The 10587-nt window shown below is 42.2% G+C and overlaps 1 protein-coding gene and 1 pseudogene across 1 annotated transcript in view; both read left to right on the plus strand.

Moving 5' to 3' along the window:
- Nucleotides 1-10587, plus strand: part of LOC111138601 — an 896555-nt gene that overhangs the window by 355625 nt on the left and 530343 nt on the right. The gene's annotated exons all lie outside the window — the stretch shown is intronic.
- Nucleotides 3233-4188, plus strand: LOC111162600 (annotated as a pseudogene).

Here is a 10587-nt window from a genome sequence, read left to right on the forward strand (position 1 = left end):
TAGTGTAGACCCATATGGATGGTTCTTGCTTTTTTGTCCAATTTGAAACCCTGTGTCTTTTTTTGGGAGCATTCAGACCATTTACATTGAGAGTAACTATTGAAAGATATGAATTTAGTGCCATTGTATTTCCTTTAATGTCTCTGTTTCTGGAGATTGTGATGAGCACTGGGTGTTACATGCAACTAATGAAATCACTGAACACTACATCAAACACTAATGATATGTTGGAAATTGAGCATAATAAAAAAATTAAAAAAATAAAGAGATTGTGGGTGAGTTGGGGGAGAGGCAGAGGGAGACAGAGAGGGGAAGCAGACTCCCCTCTGGGCAGGAGATCTATGCCTAAATTTGGCTCCATTCCCCACCCTAGGATCATGTCCTGAGCTGAAACTGAGTGTGAAGCATAAGGGACTAAATCACACTGGGCCCCACATATTTATACTTTAAGTAACTGAATGGATTCCTTTTTAAGAATTAACATATAATGTATTATTTGTTTCAGGGGTACAGGTACTGAAGGGTTCTTAATTATATATGTAAATATTTTGGATAATTGTGTTGAAAAGTCTTACGTGTTTTGTAAAACATGTAGGTCATTCACAAATGAGAACCAAAGGAACTATTTGTCCTCTGTGAAATAATGTGAAATAATAAAACAGACAGATGAGGTCTCCTCTGGCATGATCCTGGATCATCATTCTCCCTGAGGACGGCCATCTCTGGACAGCTCAGTGACAGGGGCTCATTAACAGTGTGGGGCATCTGCTCCCCAGAGACGTCAGCCAGGGAAACACATTTGGTTTTCGGTGCCAGCCCAGCCACAGCTGAGTGTCACAGCACCCTCTCCTGTGCTCATAAGGGTCTCCCTGTCATACAGCCAGCTCACGGCTTTCAGGAAACCAAGGTGGAGTTTGTAATTGTCTTCATCTCCTAGCTCCTAGAGACAAAGTGCAGATCTCTGTTCACCTAAAGATACATAAAGTTATCATGAGAAAACACCCTTCTGCTTAGGAAAAATTTATGGGTAAGCCAGTGCTGGTGTAGTCAACCTTTGCATTTACCGCACATGACTGATTCTGCATGTCCAAGTGCCAATCTGTGATACCGTCTTTAGGCAGTGACTTGGAAAAGAGGTAGGGAAATAGCTTTGAACCCACAGAGAGGGTGAGCAAAGGTGAGTGGAATGGAATCGGTCTCTGTGTTGCTTTAGGAATTGGAAGTTAATTTTCAGTTACAATTGTTCTTGAAACAGAAGAGCTGTTGCTTATATGTTCCACTGCCTAAAGGAACAGCTTATGGCAATTCACCAAATATAAGAAGTAAATTTAGTTGTTCATTATAGACTCCACCAAGTCATTCTTAGACATTTCATTCTACTGCAATACATTCATTATCCCTGCTTAAGCAAATATGGGAAATACTTAAATATGCATATATAGTGGTAGTAAAATGTGACCTTCAGTCATAGAACAAGAGAATATGCAGAAGTGTAAAAATAATAGACCATATACATCCATGCTCTCTTTATGGTCCTTATTGTTTGTGAAATTAGACAGTATTTATTCTGTATGCATAAAGCTCATTGTCATTATTTATAGTTCCTAAATGGTCATTTTCTCCCTTCAGAGTTTCTAAAGTATCTAAAATATGTACAGAGTTTTAAGAATGCTATATTGAAGATCACAACAGGGGAGTTGCATTTTGTGAATCTTGTGTCAGGGCAGTTCTATTCGGACACTGGGTTCCATCCTTCTATCCTTGCACAGGATCTTGAATGGAGTCTTGTGTGAATGCTGTTGAGGTCCTGCTCAGATGCTCTTTACCTGGCTGCTGCTCCAATCCTAACCCTATATGTTAGGAATATGGGCTTCAAGGTGCACAGCCATTCTCTTCTTCAGAGATTTGCCCTCAGCCGAGAGGGAGCCACTTTGCCAGGGGGTCTCAGGAGTGTGGGCAACTCTTAGCCAGTGACAGACTCATGGGAGAGGCGAAAGGCTGCCAACGCCAAGGCAAGACTAAATCTGATGCAATTCATGCTCCAGAACTGTGTTGTCCAATACTGGAGTACGTAGTCATAGGAAGTCATTTAAATTTAAATAAAATTAAATAGAATACAAAATTCCATTTCTCAGTGAGGCCATTTAAATGCTCGGGTAGTGACATGTGGATAGTGGCTATTGCATTAGGCAGTGAGGGCTGAGTATTTCTCTCAGCACAGATGCATACTTGTATGGCAGACTTGTATCCACTTTCTTACAGGCTCATTCCGTATTCCATTTAAGACCACATCTTTCCTTATTTATGTTTTCTGCTCTGTTTTGCTTCCCTCATCCCCTTTATCCTGAGGGCATTCCCTGAACAAACCCCGTGCAGTGGAAATCCTACTTGATCCTCTTCTCCCATGGAACCTGGTGGAGAGCACTGTCCATGTTCATGCGACCTGTCATTTCCAGTGTTGTGAAAGCTGCCTTCCCCCTCACTAGCTCATTCTGCATTGACCTTGGGGGCCTTTCTAGTATATTGGGGTCAGCTCAGACCTAGAGGACAGAAGCTTTATTAAAGTAGTAGTGATTCATTCCTACCACTGTCAACACTACTCCAAGATTCATTCAGGAACTGGATAGGGCAGAGTTTGTATGTCAGTTATGTCGGTGACTGTTATATATTTGAAATATCTTCAATACAGACACTTTGTATGTATTGTACATATGCAGTTTGCATACTGAGCAGCTAGTTTTATGGAACTATGAATTTTTCCACTTAAGATTTTAGGGTTGTATTTCAGTATTGAACTTGAATTGTAATTGCTCTGTTAGCTTACGTGTCCTGGTACTAAACATTTAGTCTATTTAATTTGATGCCCGTTGTCTTCATTATTATTGTAGAATTGGGTTCTTGTGCTCTCCCTCTTTTTCCCTCATCCGCATTCTTTCTAAAATGTATGTATATACTTAAAGTACTTTAAGTCTTAAGCTCAGACTGAAAGACCTTTTGTACCTATGACTGATGCAAGCACAAAGGCCATATTTCATTTTTCTTAAACCAAATATTAATGCAATGTGGAACTGTACTGGCATAAAATTGTAATGAGCACATCATTGATTCACAGAGTTACTGATAAAATCCTATGCCTTGTCTTTAACATGAGAGATCCATGCCCTTCCCCAGTCAACTATTTTTTTTTAAGATTTCTTTTAAAATTGCTAAATGCTTGGTCCTGACAGGAAACATGTGCTAACAGAGGATGGAACAGAAAAATGGCAGTTCTTTCACGGGGTTTATCCTGCTGGGGTTCTCTGACCGGCCTCAACTGGAGCTAGTCCTCTTTGTGGTTCTCCTGATCTTCTACATGTTCACTCTGCTGGGAAACACCACCATCATTGCCTTGTCCCACCTCGACCCACATCTACATACTCCCATGTACTTTTTCCTCTCCAACCTAAGCTTTCTGGACCTGTGTTACATGACCAGCACTGTCCCTCAGCTCCTGGTTCATCTCAGGACAGCAGATAAGTCCATCTCGTTTGGTGGCTGTGTGGCTCAGCTCTTCATCTCTGAGCTGGGTTGGGAGGAACAGAATGCATTCTGTTAGGGCTCATGGCGTTTGACCGCTATGCAGCCATCTGCAAGCCCCTGCAGTACACCGTGATCATGCACCCCCGTCTCTGTGCCCTCATGGCTTCTGCATCGTGGTTCATTGGTTTTGCCAACTCCTCATTGCAAACAACACTCATCTTCATTGTACCACTTTGTGGGAGAAATAAAATAGGCCATTTCTTTTGTGAGACCCCACCATTACTCAAGCTTGCCTGTGTTGACACCACTGTGAATGAGTCTGTGCTCTTCTTTGTCGGTGTGGTCATTCTCCTCATACCTGTGACGTTAATCACAGTCTCTTATGGTCAGATCGTAAGAGCGGTCTTAAGAATAAAGTCATCTGCAGGGCAGAGGAAAGCGTTTGGCACATGTGTGTCCCACATCACAGTGGTCTCCCTGTTCTATGGCACGGCCATCTATGCTTACCTCCAGCCCAGCAACAACTACTCCCAGGATCAAGGCAAGATTGTTTCTTTGTTCTACACCATCGTCACCCCCATGGTCAACCCTGTCATATATACACTGAGGAACAAGGATGTGACGGGGGCAATGAAGAAGGTACTTTGTAGGGGCCATGACTCCAGATGACTGGGTGGGGAAGATCCTTTCATGGAAGACTATGGCTGCCAAAGAGTTTAAGAGGATTGTGTCCTCCTCATGTCATCCAAAATTTCCTGTAATATCTCTCAAGGGAATTTCCTTACCTGTTGCTTTAATGCATTTCAGTGCTCAAAATCCAAGTTCATGGGTTCATGAAGCTTCCAGAGTTGCTCCTAGAGAGTCTGCATCATATTTCATTTTAAGAAGCTCCATAGGTTGGAGTATTATGCCTCCATCAGAAAGGATGAATACCCAACTTTTGTAGCAACATGGACAGGACTGGAGGAGATTATGCTGAGTGAAATAAGTCAAGCAGAGAGAGTCAATTATCATATGGTTTCACTTATTTGTAGAGCATAACAAATAACATGGAGGACAAGGGGAGATGGAGAGGAGAAGGGAGTTGAGGAAAATTGGAAGGGGAGGTGAACCATGAGAGACTGAGGACTCTGAAAAACAATCTGAGGGTTTTGAAGGGGCAGGGGGTGGGAGGTTGGGGGAATCAGTTGTTGGGTATTAGGGAGGGCACGGACTGCATGGAGCACTGGGTGTGGTGCAAAAACAATGAATACTGTTATGCTGAAAAGAAATAAAAAATTAAAAAAAAAAGAAGCTCCATAGGTTTTTCCTATTCCCCCCTTACTTAGGAACACTATTCCATTTTTTTGTGTAAGGAGACACGCACATACCATAAAGTCATAGTGAAAAATAAGAATAGAAATGACTAAAACACTGTAGGAAATATTAAAATTTTAGCATTTTTCTAGCAAATTGTTGGAGGCATATCATTTATTCTTGCATTGTGATCATGGCTCTATTATAAGGTCCTTAGGTTGCCTGTATCACAGCTTTTTCACAGAAGTAGGTGGGCATCTGTGAGAAAAAGCAATCCTTAGCTCTAAGAAAATCCTGCTAACATCAGTCCTGATAAAGTATATTTAAATCTTCTCTTCAACCCATTTAATAATTTCTTTGACCCAGGCATCACTGATCAATGCTTTTGTATCTCAAACCTGCCAAAAGCCCCATACAGTTTGAATGCAAGGACATACTCTAAAAATCTGGAAAATGACCTCTTATTCCCAGGAAATCCCATGTTCTCTGGAGCTTACCAGATTCACTAGGAGGAAATGTAAAGAAGAAATAAAATATATATTAATCATTAAACATGTCCATGTGTCTAAGCTTTACAAATAGCCATCTGAGTTTGAACTACTGTCATACGTTTCTTTTTTTTTTTTTTTAAAGATTTTATTTATTTATTTGACAGACAGAGATCACAAGTAGAGAGGCAGGCAGAGAGAGGAGGGGAAGCAGTCCCCCTGCTGAGCAGAGAGCCCAATGTGGGGCTCGATCCCAGGACCCTGGGATCATGACCCGAGCTGAAGGCAGAGGCTTTAACCCACTGAGCCACCCAGGCGCCCCTGTCATATGTTTCTGATTTAGGAGTAATGAGTGTCAACATCCCAGAACAGTTGAATCTGACATTGTAAGCCCTTAGATCTTAATCAAACTCAGTTTGCACATAAATGTGTTTTGGGGTTTGGATTTGGGTTCTGATTTTGGTAAGTTTTCCCAACATGTAACCCAGTGCAGGTAATGTGTTTGTGTCTTGGGGTGGACACATACGCATAACAACTCTACTGTTCCCTATCCTGACAGCTAACTGGCTTCCCCAGGGCCTTGGACCTGAGCTGGCCATGCTCGTGCCAAGTGATCTTGCTGCAGAGACAGCATGTGGAGGCTGGAAATGACACCCAGGGGAGGTTATGCACATGGTCAGGTTGTCTCTGTATCACTAAGAGCATCACAGTATTCTTGAAATCAACACCTGGGATGTATCTTGACACCATAGTGATGCTTCATGTATGCCAGTAGGAAAACAGTTCTGTCCACTGTTTATCCCGATGGTGACAAATTTCCCACTCTCCATTATTTTTCTTTTTTTGTTTTAAAGATTTTATTATTTTACTATTTATTTATTTATTTGAGAGAGAGGGAGAGAGAGACCAGGCGGAGGATAGGCAGACGGGTTTGGAGAGAGACAGGCAGACTGCAGGCTGAACACGGAGCCTGATGGGGTGTCCATCTTGTGACATGGAGATCATGAGCTGAGCTGAAATCAAGAACCTCGAAAGGGGGCCCCTGGGTGGCTCAGGGGGTTAAGCCTCTGCTTTCAGCTCAGGTCATGATCTCAGGGTCCTGGGATCGAGCCCCACATTGGGCTCTCTGCTCAGCAGGGGGACTGCTTCCCCTCCTCTCTCTGCCTGCCTCTCTGCCTACTTGTGATCTCTGTGTGTCAAATAAATAAATAAAATCTTTAAAAAAAAAAAGAACCTCCAAGGCACCCCTCTACTGTCTGTTTCAGCCACAGCCTGACAGTTATGTACAAATGGTCTCTTTAAAATCCCTCAAAAGGGGGCGCCTGGGAGGCTCAGTGGGTTAAAGCCTCTGCCTTTGGCTCAGGTCATGATCCCAGGACCCTGGGATTGAGCCTGGGATTGAGCCTGGGATTGAGCCTGGGATCGAGCCCCGCATCGGGCTCTCTGCTCAGCAGGAAGCCTGCTTCCCCTTCCTTATCTGCCTGCTGCTCTGCCTACTTGTGATCTCTGTCTGTCAAATAAATAAATAAAATCTTTAAAAAAAAATCCCTCAAATGAACTCTCTTGGACACAAAACCCCTCAAGGTCTCAGGAAACCACACAGCCTGTTGTTCAGGTGAGCAACTTCTCTGCTCTTAAGGACACAAGGAGCCCTGGGGTGAAGCAGATTCATTTCCTTTAAGTGAATGTTTGAATGGCATATGGGTGTCTATGACTCATGGGACTAAATGACAGATCACAAAGGTCTCTGGGATCCTCGCCAAAATAAAAGAGAAATCACTGAAGAGACAAAACACAAGTTCAGGATTGTTCTGTAACATTTTTCTAAAGTTAGGAATCTGCTCCCCAAGCACTCCATGCCCTGTCTGTTGCAGAGTCCAGGGCTGTGTTAATTGTCACCAATATTATTTGGACTCTTTTGCATTTTTGCCAATAACTGTGGAATGGCTACAGGGATTATACCCAAGACTTGGCTCAATTATTTATTCCATCTGTGTTTAGCCCCTGGAGGTCAGGACGATCATGATGCTAGTCTAGAGCAAGTCATGGGTTCTTCCAGCTCTTCTGCTTCCTGAGGAACCCGGGGTGCACACCGTCGTCCCAGGTAGTGATGGCAGAGACCCAGAATGTCCGTCAGACTCACATGAAGCACAGTTCTTTACCAGCAGCAGATTTACTACCAATTAGCAGAGGATACAAAATGCTGAGAGCCCTTTCAGTATCCAGGAGGCCCCAGACCCATCAGACACAGCTTCGGAGACCCCTCACTGCAGTGGAAAGCCTTTTTCTTCTCAAATGTGGGGCAGAACTATTATGGTACAAGTCAGCACAGAGAGGCTTGGGGGATTCTCAGATTATGTGTCCCTAACTTTGTCACCCAATTCTGGCATTAGGACTGTCATTTGGTAGCATATCAGAACCCAAAGAACAAATAATCCAATGAAGAAATGGGCAGAGGACATGAACAGACATTTCTCCAAAGAACACATCCAGATGGCCAACAGACACATGAAAAAAATGAACATCACTCGGCATCATGGAAATACAAATTAAAACCACAATGAGATAGCACCTCACACCAGTTACAATGGCTAAAATTAACAAGTCAGAAAATGATGGGTGTTGGTGAGGATATAGAGAACGGGGAACCCTCCTACACTGTTGGTAGGAATGCAAGCTGGTGCAGCCGCTCTGAAAAACAGCACGGAGGTTCCTCAAAAAGTTGAAAATAGAGCTACTCTATGACCCAGCAATCGCACTATTAGGTTTTTACCCCAAACATACAAATGTAGTGATCCGATGGGTCATGTGCACCCCCAATGATCATAGCAGCAATGTTCACAATAGCCAAACTATGGACAGAGCCCAGATGTCCAGTGACAGATGAATGGATAATGAAGAGGTGGTATCTATGTGTGTTGTGTGTGTGTGTGTGTGTGTGTGTGTGTGTGTGTGTGTATAATAGAATACTACGCAGCCATCAAAGAATGAAATCTTGCCATTTGCAATGACATGGATGGAACTAGAGGGTATTAGGCTAAGTGAAATAAGTCATTCAGAGAAAGACAGTTATCATATGATCTCCCTGATATGTGGAATTTAAGAAACAAAACCAAGGATCACAGGGGAAGAGAGGAAAAAATGAAACAAGTCAAAACCAGAGAGGGAGAAAAAGCATAGGAGACTCTTAATCACCTGAAGCAAACTGAGGACTGCTGGAGGGGACAGGGGTGGAGGGAAAGGGTAATTGGTGATGGACACTGGGGATGGCATGTGTTGTAATGAGCACTGGGTATTGTATAAGATTGGTGGATCACAGACCTGTACTCTTGAAACAAGTAAAACATTGTATGATAACTAATTGAATTTATTTATTTATTTAAAAGATTTTACCTATTTGTTTGACAGAGAGAGATCACAAGTAGGCAGAAGGCAGGCAGAGATAGAAAGGGAAGCAGGCTTCCTGCTAAGCACGAGCCTGATATGGGGCTTGATCCCAGGACCCTGGGATCATGACCTGTGCCAAAGGCAGAGGCTTAACCCACTGAGCCACCCAGGTGCCCCTAACTAACTGGATTTAAATAAAAAGATAATTAAAGAATTTTTAAAAATAACCTCATTAGAAGTTTGGTAGAGTTTGACTCTACCAAAGATTAGACTATGCCTCATTATTAGCTCTGTGATCCCAGGCACAGTAGTTATGAAGGAGAGTAAGTGAAAAAAATTCACATATTTACATTTATTTATTTATTTTTAAAGATTAAATTATTTATTTTAGAGTCAGAAAGAGAGTGCATGAAGAGGGGGAGGTAAAGAAGGAAGTAGAGAAGGAAGTGGACTCCCTGCTGGGCAGGGAGCTCTATGCCTAAGCTGGGCTCCATCCTTTCACCCTGAGATCATGATTATATTAAAATTAAATGAAAAATTTATTCACAGATTTACATTTAAAATTAAGTAAGTGAATGGACTCTTACTTATATATTTATATGTAAATGTTTTGGGCAATTGTGACAAAAAAAGTCTTAAATGTTTTGTAAAACATGTAGGTTATTCATAGAGAAATATAAGTCATAACAAAAGAGATAAACAAGGTCTTCTCTGGCTTTGTCCTTGATCATCGTTCTCCCTGAGGACGGCCATCTCTGGACAGCTCAGTGACAGGGGCTCATTAACAGTGTGGGGCATCTGCTCCCCAGAGACGTCAGCCAGGGAAATGCATTTGGTTTTCGGTGCCAGCCCAGCCACATCTGAGTGTCACAGCACCGTCTCCTGTGCTCTTAAGGGTCTCGCTGTCATACAGGCAGGTCACTGCTTTCGGGAAACCAAGGTGGAGTTTGCAATTGTCTTCATCTCCTACCTCCTTGAGGCAAAGGGCAGATTTCTGTTCACGTAAAGATACATGAAATTCTCATGAGAAAACATCCTTCTGCTTAGGAAAAATTTATGGATAAGCCAGTGCTGGTGTATGCACTGCACACGACTGATTCTGCATGTCCAAGTGCCAATCCTTGATACTGTCTTTAGGCAGTGACTTGGAAAGGAGGTAGGGAAATAGCTTTGAACCTACAGAGAGGGTGAACAGAGGTGAGTGGAATCAAACTTGGTCTGTGTGTTGCTTTAGGAATTGGAAGTTAGTTCATTTTCTGCTGCAATTGTTCCTGAAACAGAAGAGCTGTCCTGGTTTGCATGTATGGTCTACTGTCTAACGGAAGACTGTGGAAAGTCACCAAATGTAGGAACCAAATTTAGCTCTTTGTTATAGACTCCACCAAGTCATTCCCAGACATTTCATTCTACTATAGTACATTCACTACACCTGTGTACGCACATGTGGAAAATACTTTAAATATCTATATAATGGGGATAAAATATGCCCTTCAGCAATAGAATAAGAGATTCTTCATGTGTATAAAAGTATTATACTATATGCTTCCATGCTTTCCTATTGGTTCTTATTGTCTATGAAAATAGGCAATATTTGCTCTCTGTATAAATCTCATTGTCACTATTTATCATTTCTAAATGTTCATTTTCTCCCTTACAAGTTACCAAAGAATCTAAAACATGTAAGGATTATTAGAAACATTATGTTGGTTTTAATTTGAATCTCCCTGATGGCTAGTGATGATGAACATTTTTTCATGTGTCTGATAGCCATTTGTGTGTCTTCATTGGAGAAGTGTCTGTTCATATCTTCTGCCCATTTTTTGATATGATTATCTGTTTTGTGCGTGTTGAGTTTGAGGAGTTCTTTATAGATCCTGGATATCAATCTTTTGTCTGT

The sequence above is a fragment of the Enhydra lutris genome, unplaced genomic scaffold (assembly GCF_002288905.1).
Source record: "Enhydra lutris kenyoni isolate GAN:26980312 unplaced genomic scaffold, ASM228890v2 scaffoldscaffold93, whole genome shotgun sequence".
In the NCBI taxonomy this organism is placed as follows: Eukaryota; Metazoa; Chordata; class Mammalia; order Carnivora; family Mustelidae; genus Enhydra; species Enhydra lutris.